The sequence below is a fragment of the Natator depressus genome, chromosome 8, assembly GCF_965152275.1.
Source record: "Natator depressus isolate rNatDep1 chromosome 8, rNatDep2.hap1, whole genome shotgun sequence".
NCBI lineage: Eukaryota > Metazoa > Chordata > Testudines > Cheloniidae > Natator > Natator depressus.
Window position 1 is genome coordinate 99,548,165 of NC_134241.1, and position 17,248 is coordinate 99,565,412.

The following is a 17,248-nucleotide window of genomic DNA, read 5'->3' on the forward strand; positions in this document are numbered from 1 at the left end:
TTCTATGATTATATGTTAATGAACATGTTGCTAAGGGCAAATCTGATCTTTCATGGGAGTGTTGAACGGAAGAGTCAGGAGAGCTGGCGGGGATGGATTACAGGGATATCCCTGATGGATTGATTGATGACATGATATCATGTATCTGCAAAGGGACTGCTAATCCCATGCATGCTGCAGAACTGTTCATGGGACAGGGGTATTCAGCAACCACAAAAGCTATTGCAAGTAGTGGGATTACTCATCTAAAGGATGACTATCCATATGAGCAAGAACTGGGCTTTTAGACTGTGGGCCGAACCCTTGTCTGCAGTTTGTTCTGTACAGCACTGACCATGCTGTATGTTATATAATATACCAAACAAAACAAAAAGAAAACCTTGCATTAAAAGAATGTTAAGGTTGCAATGTCAAGCACTCAAAAGTTGGGAAATGCCAGTTTTAAGGTTGACCATGTTGACACACTCCATGGGAAATTTCAGTGAGAAGAGGTAACGTTAGGTGATACCCATGTCATCAGTGGCGGAACTCTACAATCAATTTTAGAGACATGCGGTAATTTATCATACACCTTTCACCCTCTGCCCTCTCATCCATCTCTTTGACCATTTCAAATAATCCCATTTTCCAAAAAAATTGCCCCCCACAAAAATATTTCTTCTTTGTTCCCCCAAATGTGGATTTCCTGATCCTAACCACAACTGCTGGAGGACCATGATGGTCAGGATTCAGTTATAGATCAGTGCCAACTTTCCTAGACATACAAATGTCACCACATTCAATGGGAATTTGGCAACTACCTGCCCTTTGTGCATTAGAAAATCTCCTCCTTAATTATTTTCTTGATGAACAGGATCTTGACATCCCATTTTTTTATTAATTTTTTAAGTTTAGGAGCAACATTTTCAAAATCGGCTACTGACTTTGGGTGCCCAGTTTGAGACACGTTAAGTTTCTCAAGTTGACCACATCAACCCAAAGGGAGTGACCACTTTTGAAAACGTTAACATATCCTATTTTCTGAGTGATACAATAAGGGAAGTTCATTCCCTCTGAAGCACCTGGCATTGGCCATTGTCAGAAGACAGGATACTGGGCTAGATGGACCATTGATCTGACCCAGTATGACTGTTCTTATTCTCTAAGTGGGGGATGGGAGGGAAGAGACTTTTTAGTCATTATTTGTAAAGAACTAATAAAGACTGGGAGATGTTACAAGAAGTCTAGCTAATAAAAGCAGCATCAGTAAATAGGTAGATAGCATAAGGCCATTGATTGGTACATAAGTATAGGGTCTGTTGATTCAGTAGAGGAGTTGTTATGCACTGCAAATAGCTCTCTTTGGGCAGCTCTTAACAGGAGAGTCTTTGCAGATGTATCAATAGGGATTTTGCCTGAGAATGGACTTCAGGATTTGACTTAGCAATGTGAGACCTTGCTACAGCTGTCTGCAATTGAATCTTTGCTGGGAAGCGGAGAAAAATCACTGCTTTGTATTTTGTGAGAGGAGATGCTCAGGTTTGTGGATTAGCAATGTGTGAATTAGCAAGGCTCGGCTGCATTTAAATGTCTGCCCCTATGCATGACAGAGTGTGTCTGTTTTAAATGGGAATATCGCACTCTGCCAGATGATGTAAATTTGCCAAGCACTATTGACTTCAGTTGAGCGATGCCGATTTACACCCACTGATGTTCTTGCCCCTTTGCGTTTGGACTGGGCCTTAGCAGAAATTTAAAACTGCTCTAAAGTTTTTTAATTATGGCCCTACCACGGTTTCTGCATGATTTCCTGGAATTCATTGTACGTTCAGTAGGGCGTGTAAATCAAAGAGCACAGCACATGGCGGAGGGGGCTGAGCAGGAGGAGTTCCTGGATGCCCTCGTAAAACTTTAAAAGGCTTGAATGTCAAATTGAAACCCTTGGGGCCCTAAAACTTGAGTCTCAGGGCACTTCTACCTGCTGTTTCATCACATAAGCCTTTCACTGTTCATGAGCTGCAAACCCAAGATGATTATGACTTCCATTTCCCTGCAGTGTATTTAATTTCCCTTTACTGTTGTCATCATGCCCATGTCTGAACCACCTTTCATCTCCTCCTACCACTCATCATCCTTTCAGTTGCAGCCAGTGATGCATAGTCTTTTTAAATAGAGTGTTCCTTGTAGGCTCTTATATCAAAATCTGTTTAACCTCTTGTGCTTTCAAGCTTAAGGAGAAATCAGTGTGCATTAGCAGCTTCATGTGTAACTGCACTCAGTATGAAGAGTCAGGGAATATACACAGGGATACTGGAGTGTACAGGGATAAATGCCATCAGGGATAGCTGGCTGGCTTGCTCTCTCACTTCAGTGCATTAAATGTTTGCACGCTGACTTTGACCCATTCCGACAGAAAATATCCCTGCTGGGCCAGATGCAGAAGGCTGTGGACGCTTGCTGTGTGCTGACCTGTAGAGGTTCTTGGAGGAGGACAAGCCAATGCAAATGCGTCCAGCACACCACCCACCACGCCCTAGACTTGGTCCATTTGATCATTCTCCACTGGGACTGTGGGGGATTATTCCAGATAAGGCTGTGGGCATGAAAGATGGCTGCAGTCTGACTGCATGGCTGGGATTGCTTCAAAGCATGATATAAAAATACCAGGTAGAGTTAGGAAGACTCTGATCCCCTCTCCCATCACACCAAAAGCAGTTCTCCAGGGGCCCCTTCATCCCTGATCGCCATGGTTTTGTTTAGGGAGGAGAGTCCTCATCCTCAGTGCTGCGGGGAGTCTTCCTCCTTCCTCTCTACTCCCCATTCATCTATCTATTTATGTGGCTACTACAAAATGGGGATGGACCTCATCCACTGTGGCTTCTGCTATGGTGTAATATAGCAGAATGACCCCATGGGGACACAGATGCTTCAGAGATGATTTATCTGATTGCAGGGCACCACTGGGGCTCACTCCTGAGTCAGTGAAGCAGCCGCAAAATAGCTGAACTAACTTCCTATCAACACGCCGGGTTTCTGCTAGAAGTAGCTTTGGGTCACTGCTCTCAGGTTATATGAAGTAGAATGTCCTTGTCCCACTGCAGGACGGAGGTGTTAGCAGAGCAGTATGAAACTGTTAGTTTTCACTTGGCCACCTGCAGACGTTTTCAGGGAAAATATACGAGGTGAAAACAAGTCAACCCCAACCCCAAATTAGCTTTTTGCTTAGTCAGGAAATGGGGCTCTTTGGGGGGCATTTTCAGGGACAGCTTGAATTTCTTCACATGGGTGAGCTTCCTTCAGTGCTTCTTACTGGACCAATCCTCGTCCAAACCACTTGGAAGCCCGCAGCAAGCTCTCACGGGGCAGTTTGTACAATCGGAAGAGGGGGTTCTGAATTCAGCTGTAATATCAAAGTTGGGAACTCCCTTATAAACTCTGAAATTCACACCACCTGAAAACAATAAAAGAGAGAACTCTTTTTGACCATTCTCCCTTTTTTTTTCTAAAATGTTCTGCAAATAACCTACTTAGCAAAACACATTTTAAGTAGAAGTTAGCGAACGTCAGTTTCCAAACTGGATCCTATCATTTGACAACAAATCTGCAAGCGAGATGGAAAATATGTGATAAACTAATCTCCCTAAACCACGTATTTCCTAACACCAATGAGGCTCTTATCAAATTAGGGCTTCTTGTACATTTCTGGCCCACCCATTTATTTTACCAGCCAAGTTTTATAATATTATAAAATAAATAATTGAGTAGGTTTTCGTTAGGAGGTTCAGAAAGCCATCAGTATGTATTGGCTTGTCATGTTTCAAAGCACTTTGTTAATGAGGGATGGTTAGAGAAAATAATTCCACCTCTCTTAATGTTTCCTCATATTTGGACTCATTTTTGACAATTCTGAAATATTTGATTAATTTTTGTTTTCACCGATGAGTTTTTACTTCCCCCTCACCTCTGACCTCCGCTTCTGGGTTTGGACATGGATAAGAGCAGCAGCGCTGAAATATCCTGGAGCGGGCTGATCCCTGATGTCTGTGGTCCAATCAGAAGCTGGGAGCACTGGAAATCCTGTAAGAGAATTTGTTTCAGAAAAATTAGTTGTTGGGGCTTGAGTTTGCAAACCGCAAGAGGGGTGGCTTCAGTCTGGGTTCCATTATATTCAAACCACCACTGTTTGTGGGAAAGAGATACTCCGCTCAAAATGTCCTGCTTTATCCTACCTTTAATTCTTATCCAACCCAAAGCTAAACTCTGAACCCTTCAAGATGTCTCTATCACTGACATTAATACGGTACATAAAATGTAGCAGTGCATTGCCGCGGGTTTAGTAGACAAACTAGTAGACAAACGCTGAAGATGTTCATCATATGTTGTATGATTTCCAGGTTCTCTTTCATTTGACCAGTATGGTTTTCCTTTTAGCCGCAGAAATCCCCCAGACACATTGGCCAGCTTCTATTCCCATTTATGCTGTGAGCAGAGTCTGGCCTATCTGTTCCACATATTGTTCTACTATTAGCCAAGTGAGTGATTCCTCTTGACTGAGCTCAGTATACCTTCTCAGTCCTTAGAAATCCCACTGAGCTGCAGCTTAGTAATGGACTGGTGAGCCCAAGGTGGTGGTGTTGGTTATATACTGGATGTGAACCACATTGAGCATCTAAAGAAAATCCCATATAACTTCACTTCCAATTTGCGCACATAAACAAGTTAATAGCAAGCAGGAACCTTTTATAAGTCACTTTACTTTAATTGACATATCATTTTAATTGGCAATTATCTTAATTGATACACAGGGCATAAATATTGTGCTCTGGAAAGCTTCCAGGCCTCCTTTATTAGAGTATTAAGCCACAACATATGCAGATTATATTGAAATACCACTGTAGCATTTGTTGCAAGAAATCTCTCTCTCTTTCTCTCTCTCTCTCTCCCTCTCTCTCTCTTTCTTTCTAATATTGGAGACAGATGTAAAATATAAGACTATATTATATATATTAGCAGAAAAATGATCATAAAGACATATTGAATATAATTGTCAACATAGTCTCTTAAATAATTTCAAATGATCCCTTCTAAGGGGTTTCTACAAGTTTTAACACTCTACTTTTGTGGAAATCGGCTTTCAAGTCAGTCAGTGTGGAGATTAGATCCAAAGATTTAAAACCCCCAGAGATCAAAAGCAGATGCTCTTAGAAGACATTTCAGCCGAGACAGGCCGTCTGGGGACATTGTTTCAGCGGGAAAAGACAATTTATCATTAAAACATGAAAGCCTCAGTTCAATAATAACCAGATGTATATGAAAAAAAGATGGGTGTCAGGGTCTTGATTCATTTGTCTCCCCTTAGAAATCATCTTTATCCAGTACTTAGGACCCGAGTGCGGATTCTTTGATGCCAAGACATAATATAAGGAAAACTGAAACATTTCACGTTGTAAATCCTCAGCAATTGTCAAAGAAATTTTAATCATATAAAAATCCGGGGTGCCCTAGGTAAAGATAAGCAGCAATCAACTTGAGGAACAGAGTCTGTGGGTTAGAATAAAGAGAGAGATGGTCTGGCAAGTGTATTCAAATGTTTTCTCCTTTTTCCATCAACTGTTCTTTTACATTCACAAAATTAAATTCAGCAACAATGCATTGCCTTGACATATAGGACCTTTTTTTCTAAATACTTTGCAAGCATTAGCTAATCCTTTCTCTATGTAAAATAGGTATTGTTGTACCCATTCACATGTAGGGAAACTGAGGCACCGAGGGAACAAGTGACTTGTCCACTGTCAGTATGAGAGTCAGGTAGCAGAACCCAGGAATCCCAATTTCCCAATCCCCTGCTCTAACCACTAGAGAGCATTCACTCCACAGTAAAGTGTATAGTACTGTCACACAGGAAATCCAGCTGTAGTTCCCTATGTGTGGCAAGTAGATTGTCCTCTTCATTCTGCATTTTAGTTTTGGCTTACATGCCTTGCTATGGGATAGCAGGTGTAATTAATGACAATATTTGTTATTAAGTGTTTGAAATGCATCAGAGCAATCCTAATTCAGTGGGCTTAAGCTGCAGCTTAATAGTGTCTTGGGAAGGAGAGCAGCTAAGCAGTTAGAGCAGGCAACTCTTGCTTTTTAGTCTTGGATCTGCTACTGAATAGGTCTCAGATCACTCTATGTGAGTCTCTGCTAACCCATCTGTGAAATGAATAAAAAAAAATCTTGCCTATCTCACAGGAGCACTATAAGGTTTTGTGGATGAAAAGTGCAACATACATATTCTTCTTACTGCCTCAAGAACTCTGATTTCTTATTGTGCTGGACAGAGCTGGTCTGGACTTCTCCAACTAAACATTTTTTACTTTAGAAAATACCGATCAATTGAAACACAAACTGTTTGTGGGAAAGGATCTGCTTGGATGCATCGCCTGATTTGAAAAAAAATGGACAACAATGGTTACAAAGTGCCAAAATGTTCCATTTTGACATTTTCAAAATGAAAAGGTTTGTTTTCTGGTTCAAAACACCCTTTTTCCAGTTTGAAATTTTAGTTTATTTCTACTAACAGCAACAACAAAGGTTAGAAAAAAAAAAGTCAAAATGAAAATGAAATATCTTCAAAATTATCAAAACAAAATGTTTTGACAAACCAGATCTGATTTTTATTATTATTATTATTTTATTATTGATTCATGAAAATTTGGGATATTTCAAATGTTTGTTCCAGTTTGGGACAGGAGAAAGCTAAAAATCTCAAACACTTGAAGGATGGGAAGACCACTTTCTTTCCAGCTATAGTGCTGGAGCGAAGGGCTGAGCAATGTGCCAAATTGTTTTTGCATGCAGATGTGTGATCAAGAACCTACAAGGTATGTTTGTGGGGCAGGTGCTGGGCCAGCTGTTCCAACTAGGCAGGCAGGGCTGTATCCTGTACATTTTAATATTCAAGGAAGGATCTTGTATCCACTTCCCATCTTAGGGCACTCACATACCCTTCCCCCACCACTCCCAACCAACCTGCTCACACAGAGTCCAGGCAACCTTTATTGTTTCCAAGGATTTGGGGGTGGTTGCTTCGTTTTCTAGTCTCATCCCCATTTTGGTGTCTGGAGGTTCCTGCCCCAGGATTATCAGAATGTGCTATTGGCTAATCTTGCCGGGAACTCAGCTGCCTCTGGGCATGGTTGCCTAGCAACCCAGTGATGTGGGCTGGGCCCAATATACCCGACTAAGTGACTGTGCTCCCTGATTGGTCAGAAGAGCCGACAGATCACCATTTAAGCCCTGGAGCCACAGCAGCACGGTGGACTCTCAATGCATTCCACTTGTGCAGCTGCCCCAGACCTGCATCTTGTCCAGGCCTTGCTCCCCCTGCCCCCACCTGCTTCACTCCAGCACTGGTCCCAAGGAGATGGCGGCTGCTGTGCATGTGTATGGTGGCTCCGGGGCTTCTGCGGACAAGAGTTCCCTGTTCTAGCTAATGCTAGGAGATGCTATTTCTCGGGACTGAGTGGCCCATGGAATAAAGTGGTGGGAGTGGGTTTTGGAGCAGCCCTGTGTGCGGTCCCTATTGTACAGGAAAAGATGTTTTGGTGAACTACTTCCTGAAATGTCGGCCCTTCAGAGAAGCCATTACAGGATCTAAGCAGAAGAGAATGGAACGATTGGAAAACATGAGCCCACTTCTCTCAGTCATGAAGCCTTGATTAGAAGGGCAATTTCGCTGGTAACACACGGTACTTGTACTCTTCTCTCTCAAAAAACATATGTATTAATTGAAGCATTAACAGAGTATACAAAGGTGGGTCACACACCGGCAATATACAGATCTTCTTAGGAAAATGAATTCCAAAGAGATGAATGCAGTATGGCAGGTGATCATAGGAGCAAGAGCTGTGAAGACTACAAAGCAGCAAGAATTCCTGAAATTAGAATCCAGTTGGATGACTGCTTTACGTCTTTCTGAGATGGCAGCGGAAGCTGCATATCAGTCAGGTCACATCAAGCTTCAGTGACCACTCGCAATCACATCCAGCTGGTGAAAACACAGGTACAAGAGGTATGACAGCTATCACGGAAAGCAGAGACCACGTTAGCGGAAGCTCAGACAGAAGAGCTCACTGACACAAAAGTTGAGGAATCATCACAGCCGGGCAGTATCCAGCCCTAATTCCTGCCTGCCTCTGAACTCCTGATTCCAAACTCCTGGCTTCAACCACTGGCTTGTCTCCTGACCACTCCTCTGGTTCCACTCTTCAATTTTTGCTTTGACCACTAGGTCAGACTCCTGCTCCAACCCCTAGGTGGTACTGCTTACACCTTGGGGTGTGTGACAAATCTTGTCTCGTGGCTTTGGGGTGGGTGAGTCACCAGCTGAGAGCCCATGTTTGATGTGGGAGCAGAAAGGAGTGATACACTCCCTTTCTACACTTATCAGCTCAGTCTTTGGCTGTACTGTGCAAACAGCATATAGCATCCCATAATCCCTAGTGTGCCATACTGACTGTCTAGGTAGATACTTACTTTTCCAAGGCCAGTGTAACTATAATACCCTAGCACATGTTTAGCAGTAGTTCATGAGGAGCTTCACTAGGGATTATGAGACAAATACCCAGTAGAGCTAGGGTTTAGGGAGAGTGTTTCCCTGGCCTGCTGCCCCACATGCATTCTGCCCCCATGAAGGCCTTAAATGGATTGAGGGTGCTGGAAATGATGGGCCATAAAACATACAGCACAAGGTATCCCATGGGGTAAAGGCAGAAGAGCCATCTGGACAGAGGAGGAAGGCCTGCATCTCTAATAACCAGAGCTAAGTGGCAGGGTGAGAGGAGGTAGCTGGGTAAGATAAAGGGGGTGGAAGGGAGGATGGGCAGTGTGATTAGAAACTACCCAGCCACGCTGAACATTGTAGACCTGAACCAATGTTTAGGATCACAGTAGAAACCAATACCCGCCCTGTGTCAGTTGGCTGCAAAGTTTGCTCTATTTCAATTTCTTGTAAAGCATATTGGGCCACACTCAGCCAAAAAAGCTTCAGCTACAACACTGAGAGAAGATGTCTGGTGGTTAGAAAAATTATCCAGTGAAAACAGATACCGCTGTTGCCAAGGCTGTGGTAAGACTCCTTGAAGCTCGTCAGCTTAGGAAGGATCTAGAGTTGCCAGTTAACTAGAAATTGTGGAAGCTTCCAACAAGAAAGTGCTGTCCATTATGCCAGTGTGTGGGGGCGGGGTGGGAAGGACAGGGGGAGAAGCATATTCTAGGCTAACAAGAACTATTATGTTAGGAAACTGACAGCTTTCCAGAGAATGGTTTCAGCTGAATGAAGAATTTCCATCCTGGAAAAATGCAGTGATTTATATTTTTGCTTTCCCATCTGGGTTCCTAGTGCTCCATGTTTTGTGAGATGCTATCAGTCAAAATACTGAGTTAATTGTAATAACATAGGTGCAAATGATTTGGGGAAGCATGGGAGGGACATCTCTCTCAATATTTTACAAGCCGGTTCCTGTCCCTCCTCTATGCAGTTGCGGAATGGAAGTGTTCTCTCTCCTGGTTCCCCATACCCTGATTTTTGTAAGTGGTTGCCCCCGCGATAGCTTTGCAAAATGCTACATGCAAGTATTGATGGGTAGAAATACGTTTTATTGTCCTGGAGCTTTGCTGTTGGAGGAGGAGGAGTTCTGTGGCAAGTTCTGTGCCTCCATAAGAAATATTTATAAACAGAGCTGGGCTTGAACAGTAAAAGCTGGATCCAGATCTAGAACCCCACTCCCACCACAAAGCAGTGGTGCCAGTGGAGAGATTTCTTGGGCAAGCGGGGGAGAGGAGGGAGGCAAATTCCGCTCCTTGCCTCCACCCCCACTGGCAGGGACCATGTTCTGATCCCTGCTCCCCCCTCCTCCTGCAGGGACTCCAAGTCTCCCCTCTTTCATACTCACACGGTGCATGATCTGATGCCTCCAGCAGTCGAGTTCTCAGTGGAGTCTCTTGCCCACTGGCATACAGGAATAGACTCCCTCCGTTTCCGCTGGTAACACCATTTGGCCCAGCTGCTCCTCCATCTAAACAGACGAGTGGTCGGGCCAAATTTGAGTGGCATTGCAGCCCCGTGACAAAAACCTCTGACTGAAATTTGGCCTGGCCACCCACCCGTCTGAATAGAGGAGCAACCGGGTCCAATGTCAGTGGCATTGTGACTAGCTGGAGCGATGTTCCGCACTGTTCTGGCAGCAGCCATACTGATTTGGTACGGGACCACTGCTTTAAAATGGTTGGGCCATGGCCCCCTCGGCTCCGCAGCCTATGAAATTTTGAGTAAGTGCACAAACTTGGACCCTTACCCTCAAGCCCCCTCCAATTGGTGCCACTGCCTCAAAGGGCAGGGTGTATTGGCTCTTCCTACTTCCAGCAATCGAATGAAAAATTGAGGTGGGGGGTACACATGTCTGGAAAACCAGGTATCAGAAGATAAATGTCAAGTAGAAACATGAGCCCTACATGGGCAACTGGAGTTTTGGTTGCACACACGCTTTTGGTTCACGTCTACGTTTGCTTATAATTAGAGCAGGTCAGGAATTGGTTGATGAAATGCTTTTCCACCAGAAAATGTCAATTTGCTGACATCAAAACTGTTTGCTGAAGAGGAGCGGTTTAAATTAATTTCCACTTTCAAAAGATTTTTTTTGGGGAAAAAATGTTTTGAAATTGTCAGAATGTGCTATTTTGACAATTTCAAAACAAAAGAGGTCAGCTTTCTTGTTCAAAACAAACTTTTGGTTAAAACTTTGTTCATGTAAGATTAAGAAAAAAACTATAACAAAATACAGAATGTTGAGCTTCAAATGAAACATTTCAAAATGATGGGAAACAATATGCTTTGATCAACCCAATCTGATTTATTTGTTTATTTGCATTTTCAGTTTGTGAAAATTTTCAAGGTTTCGAATCTTTGGCCTGATTCAGGACAGGAAAATATCCTGAAAATTCCCATGGAATGGGAAAACTGTTTCCTGACCAGCCCTACCTCTAATGCTAAACCCTTATTGATCCATGTAGGTATGCCTTCTGAGCCTAAATGTTAGTGCACAAGTGTGTGTACAAAAATTCACACAGATATCATGCCTCTATTTTTAACAATCAGCACATAAAGCGCATAAAATAAACATATTTTTACAGGCTGTTCAACCAAGGTTTCAGTTTGGCAAACAAAAACACACAATATACTGGAAACATGAGACTTCATTCATATCTGGAATATAAAATACTCTAGAGTCTTCTGAGTCCGTGCTTAAATTTAGGTTTTCATTTAATTTTAGACACGCTCTAGCCTTGATTCATCCTTCTGCAGAAGGTGCCTTTAATATTCAGACTTCCACTGACAAATATGTTCCAGGCGGGTTTTGCTCAGTGAAACAGATCTTGTAACCAAGAATTTTCCCCCTTTCAATGTAAATGAATAGTGTAATCTGATCCAATATGTCTCATTTCGTGACATGCATTACGTAGTTTTGGTGTGTGGTCACCAAAGTTTGTTGTTTCAAAACACAAATTTGCCAGTTCAGAACTTTTGTATCTTTGTGATAGTATATTGGGTTTAGATGCACGTTTACTGTACCTCCCTTTCATGAAAGATTCCCAGCATGCTTTAATATATGTGTTAATACATAAATACATACATTAATATATGAGAGTAATGTAAATCTCACAGCACTCCTTGGAGATAGGTAAGTATTTTCATGCCTGTTTTACACCAGGGACACTAAGGGGATGCATCCGATGAAGTGAGCTGTAGCTCACGAAAGCTTATGCTCTAATAAATTTGTTAGTCTCTAAGGTGCCACAAGTCCTCCTGTTCTTTTTACTAAGGGGATGATTACACTACAGCTGTTACAGAACTGCACATGGACTGCTGTAGCACCATAATGTAGACTTTTCCTACATCAGTGAAAGGGGATTTTTCCATAATGTAGGTCATCCATCTACATGAGAGACAGTAGCTAGGTTGATGGAATAATTCTGTTGTGGACCTTGCTGCATCTACACTGGGGGCTAGGTGGACCTAACTGTGGAGTCAGGACACAACATTTTTCACAACCCTGAGCAACGTTGCTAGGTAGATCTAATATTTCAGTGTAGACGAGCCCAAAGGCTCGTCCAAGTCACAACCAATATTTTCCAAAGTGTTCTCTAATTTAAACATATCTCAGTGTTTGATCCCTCAGCTTGATACTTCGGGCCGATTTTCAGCAGCGCTCGACACCAACAGCTTCCACTGACTTGCAGAGAGCATTTTAAACCAAAAATGTCTCAAGTTGGGCCTCAAAATTTATGGACCCGTTTGAAAATGTGCATGGATAGCAAGCCCAAAGCCTGGAGTCAGAATGAGAATGCAGGAATGTGAAGGATAGTCTTTGATTTAGGGCTCTAGTCTAGAACTCAGGGTTCAGTTCATGGCTTTGCCACAGACTCCCTGTGTGACCTTGGCCACGTCACGTAGTTCCTCTTTGTCTCAAATCCCATCTGTAAATTGAGGATAATAATACTTCCTTTCTTTCTCTTGTATATTTAGACTGTAAGCTCATCAGTGCTGGGACCGTTTCTTAGAACACTGAGCACAGTGGGGCCTTGATCTTTGTCAGGGTATGTAGGCATTACTACAATATGAATTAATAATAATAATAACAACCCTAGAAAATGCTCATTCTGTTTCTCCTGCTGCTCCTTTTCCTTCCCTACAAATCCTTTTAAAAGTCACTGGGACTATCCCCGTATTTGTTGTATTCATTCTAGATGAGACCCTTATTTTTCAGAATCTTCCTTCGCCCACTTGCTTGACTGTAAAGGCCTGGGTTACTGCAGTGGTGACATAAAATAAATGTGTTTTGCTGATAAATGTGCATAATGGTTCAAGACTACTCCAGTGAATAAACATGATTTCCCAAAGCCAACTGATGCATGAGAGTGGCCTTTGATTAAACAGGCTAAGTGCTGTATGCTACTGGTGCATGAAGCTCTTATTTATCAGCCAAAAACTTATGCTGGAAATGAACATAATTCATTGAGCCTTAACTGGAGACCACTTGAGCTTTCCTCTCATCATACCACTTTGTGGAAAGAAGTGTAATGGAAGTTAGAGTAAAGCCAGACAGAGCAGGGGATTGTTAGTTGGGGAGATCTGGGGAAAATTTCATCTGAAACATTTTTCTGTGGAAAATGGAGATTCGGCAACATCCAAATGTTTTGCAAATTTGGGTCAGTTTCATGAATTGTTCATTTTGGGAAAAAAGCTAAACCGAATCAAGCCAAAAAAAATGTTTTGTTTCAAAATTTTCAAAATGAAACATTTCAATATTTTGGTCTGAAATGACGTTTCATTCCAAAATTGTCTTTAATTTGACTTTAGTAAAATCGAAAACATTTTAAAATGATCAAAATTAAAATGAAACATTTCAGTTTTGTCAAAGCAAAATGTTTTTTTTTTACCTGAAACGAATTTTTTTGACTTTTTTCAAAATGGCCAGTGACCTGAAAAATTTGTTATTCGCCGAACTGTAATGCTGGATTCTGCTCCCAGCTCTGTCCCTGTGGGTATGTTTACACTGCAAAGAGAACCCCACGGTGCCAAGTCTCAGAGCCCAGTTCAATTGACTTGGGCACCTGAGGCTCAGGCTGTGGGGTTGAAAACAGCGGTATAGATGTTCCCGTGTGTGCTGGAGCCTGGGCTTTGAAACCCAGCAAAGGGGTAAGGTCTCAGAGCCCTGGCTCCAGCCCAAGGGGGAATGTCTACACTGCTATGTTTTTGCCCCAAAGTCCTAGCCCTGTGAGCCTCAGTCAACTGACCTGCGGTCTGAGACTTGGCACCGCGGGTTTCTCTTTGCAGTGTAGACATACCCCGAGTCTGTAATTTTCCCGAACAGCCGAGTGTTCAAAAGTAGCAATGGGATGAGCTGCTTCTAAGAACATCATTTGCCTTCAAATATCAATGTGCTGTGACCTGGGGTTGGTTCTTTGTACACCCACGTCTAGTCCTGGTGGCTTGAGCTACGTAATCTAGTTTCTGAACATATGGAAAGGTCCACTGAAGTGAACAGCTGGAATCAGGGCTGGAGCCTCACCCATGGCAGAGCACACGTAGCACACTTTAGGGACTAACTCTGCACAGCAGTGATCCTTTCTCAGCTTCAGTGCAGGACTGGTCCCTCTCCATGGAGCTAAAGCAGCAAAGAGGAGAGCTGTTTTCACTTATACTGGCTCGAAAAAGGGAGTCAAAGTGGCAGCAGGGGATTGGTATGACACCATCACTCCCCCTTTCTTCTGACCACTCCCCTTTTTCTCTACTATGCAACAGGAGGGTGATAGGAGCAGTGTCAGGCACCCGGTCCCTATGCCACCGTTTTATTTGAACTGAGTTCTCATACTGTTTCATCATTCTGCCAGAAGCTGGGAGCGGACAACAGGGGGTGGCTCACTGGCAATCACCTTGTTCTGTTCATTCCCTCGGAAGTATCTGGCACTGGCCACTGTCAGAGGCTAGATGAACCATTGGTCTGACCCAGTTTGGCCATTCTTCTGTTCCGCTCCAGTAAATGAGAATGAGATCAAATTACTGGCTCCAACCAATTTATTTGTAGTTACTGCTGGTGTGAGCTGGGGTTTTAGATTGAGCAAAGCGATTGCATGCTGTTGGTTTCACCAGGGAAGGTGCATTTCACAGTGCTAGAAAGGATGCTTAGGGAGTGGTATTGCTAACGAGATCTTTTTTATCAGTCTGTTTCAATAAAATTCTCTAAGGAGTTTCACTGTGATAACCGGAGGCTCTGTTTACTAAAAGTGATGCCGCTCCCCGTACCATGACTTCCCTAGTAAAATGGTAAGGAAGGATGGGCGAAATCCATCCCTGATGTAACCCAGATGAAAGTCAATGGGGTTACACCAGCAAGGAGTTTGGTCCCACCTTATTCACTTCTCAGTATAAATCAGGGTCAGGAAGCAGTTTACTCTTTTCCTAATAGTCTCAAAACCACTGTGAGTAAGTTCCTTCTCAGCCACTTTGCATATCCAGCTGAACACCAAGAACACAAACCAAAAGAATTTCCTGTCTTTCACATCACTTTATTTCTGTGTTCTCACACACACACACACACACACACACACACACACACACACACACACACACACACACACACACACACACACACACACACACACACACACACACACACACGAAAGAGAAATAAGAAAATTATCTAAAGGTCAAACAAAACTAACTGGTCAAAACCAACTGGTTTTAAAGGGGAATAGGAGCAAAGGCAGATATTTTTGGCAAGAGAGGTGTATATGGGAGTATGGAATTTGTAGCCAGGCATAGATGCAGTTGTGGGGATTTCTAGCCACTGGAATAACTAGCTATGCAGATCACAAGCTATGCCATGACAGCAGTCTGTTTGCCCCAGGATCACTGTATAGCCTTAGAATCATAGAAACGTAAGACTGGAGGGGACATCAATACGTCATCTAGTCCAGTCCCCTGTGCTGAAGCAGGACTAAGTATTATCTAGACCATCCCTGACAGGTGTTTCTCTAACCTGTTCTTAAAAACCTCCAATGACAGAGATGCCACAGCCTCTCTAGGGGATTTGTTCCAGCGCTTAACCACCTTAGAGTTTGGAAGCTTTTTCCGAATGTCTAACCTAAATCTTCCTTGCTGCAATTTAAGCCCATTACATCTTGTCCTGTCCACAGTGGATAAGGAGAACAATTTATCACCCTCTTTTTTATAACAACCTTTTGCATACTTGAAGACTGTTATCGTGTCCCATCTCAGTTTTCTCTTCTCCAGACTAAACAAACCAAATGTTTTCAATCTTTCCTTGTAGGTCATGTTTTCTAGCCCTGTAATCATTTTTGTTGCTCTTCTCTGAACTTTCTCCAATTTATCCACATCTTTCCCAAACTGTGGTGCCCAGAACTGGACACAGTACTCCAGCTGAGGCCTTATCTGTGCTGAGCAGAGTGGAAGAATTATTTCTCATGTCTTGCTTACAACCCTCCTGCTAATACATGCCATAATGATGTTTGGGTTTTTTGCAACGGTATTACAGTATTGACTCATATTTAGTTTGTGATTCACTATAATACCCAGATCCTTTTCTGCAGTAGGCATCTGTCTTCGTTCCTGATAGGGCAGTGGATCTAGGAATGATTCAAAATATTGTGGGGATGGATGGGTGAATGAATGCCTACCACAACTCATGAAGAACTCTCATGCTTCCCAGAGTGGACAGCTGATGCGCCATTGCAGTATCACCCTCATACTACTAGGCGGGCACTCTGCTGTCCTGGAAAGGGAAAGGAAGGAAAGTCCTTTCATCCATTCTGTTGTGCAATTTTAGTGTGTTGGGCTGTGATTATGGGGGAAAGGGGGTGTGATTGTTAGGGCACAACTGACCTTTTGGTTTTGACCACTCTGTTACCATGGTACAGCTAAGTGTTGTCAAAAAGAGGCTGAGCGGTTAATCTGGATGAGGGAAGGGAGAGCAGGTTGGATGAGGTGAGGAAAGCTCTTTGTGGCAGGGAGGTTAGCTGTGGTGAGTTGCAAGGGATTGTATGTAGCTGGAATGGGGCCGGGGTTGAGGATATCCTGGCATGTCCGTGAGTTTTCCTATGCTGGGTGATGAGAGGCCCATGGCACCATAAACTGAGTGAGGACAGGGAATGGGACCAGGGGTCTGTCTGCTGTGCAGAAATGTACATCCTGAGAGATCTACACCGGCATGGCCTTACGTGTTCTTGTTTCAGTGCATAAAAACCCCCTTCTAAGCCACACAGGCCAGTTTGGATCAGTCCCTGCCAGAGGGCTATACCAGTGCAGGATGTGTCGGTTGGCCTTAGGGACAAGTTCTGTTCTAATGTAAATGGGCATGGTCCTGTATACCATGACTGCACTAATACAGGAGGAAGGGTGACCCATTGGGTGAGGCCCTTGACTGGGACTCAGGAGCTTCAGGTTCCATTCCCAGCTCTGCCACAGACTCCCAGTGGGCAAATCACTCACTGGGTGTCCGTTCTGTAAAGTGGGGCTAATAGAAATGCTTCCTTTCTCCCACTCTCTGTATTTAAATTGTACTTTCTTCAGGACAGACACTGTCTATATCTAGGGGTTTCTACAGTGTCTATAGAGCAATGGTGTCCCACTCTGGGTTGGGATCTATGGCATTACCATAATACAAATCACTAACAACATTGCCACATGCCAGACCTTTGCAAG

General features: G+C 43.2%; 1 protein-coding gene and 1 pseudogene across 2 annotated transcripts in view; both read left to right on the forward strand.

Moving 5' to 3' along the window:
- Positions 1–17,248, forward strand: part of TRABD2B (TraB domain containing 2B) — a 407,261-nt gene that overhangs the window by 90,371 nt on the left and 299,642 nt on the right. The gene's annotated exons all lie outside the window — the stretch shown is intronic.
- Positions 7,294–8,149, forward strand: LOC141992648 (diablo IAP-binding mitochondrial protein-like; annotated as a pseudogene).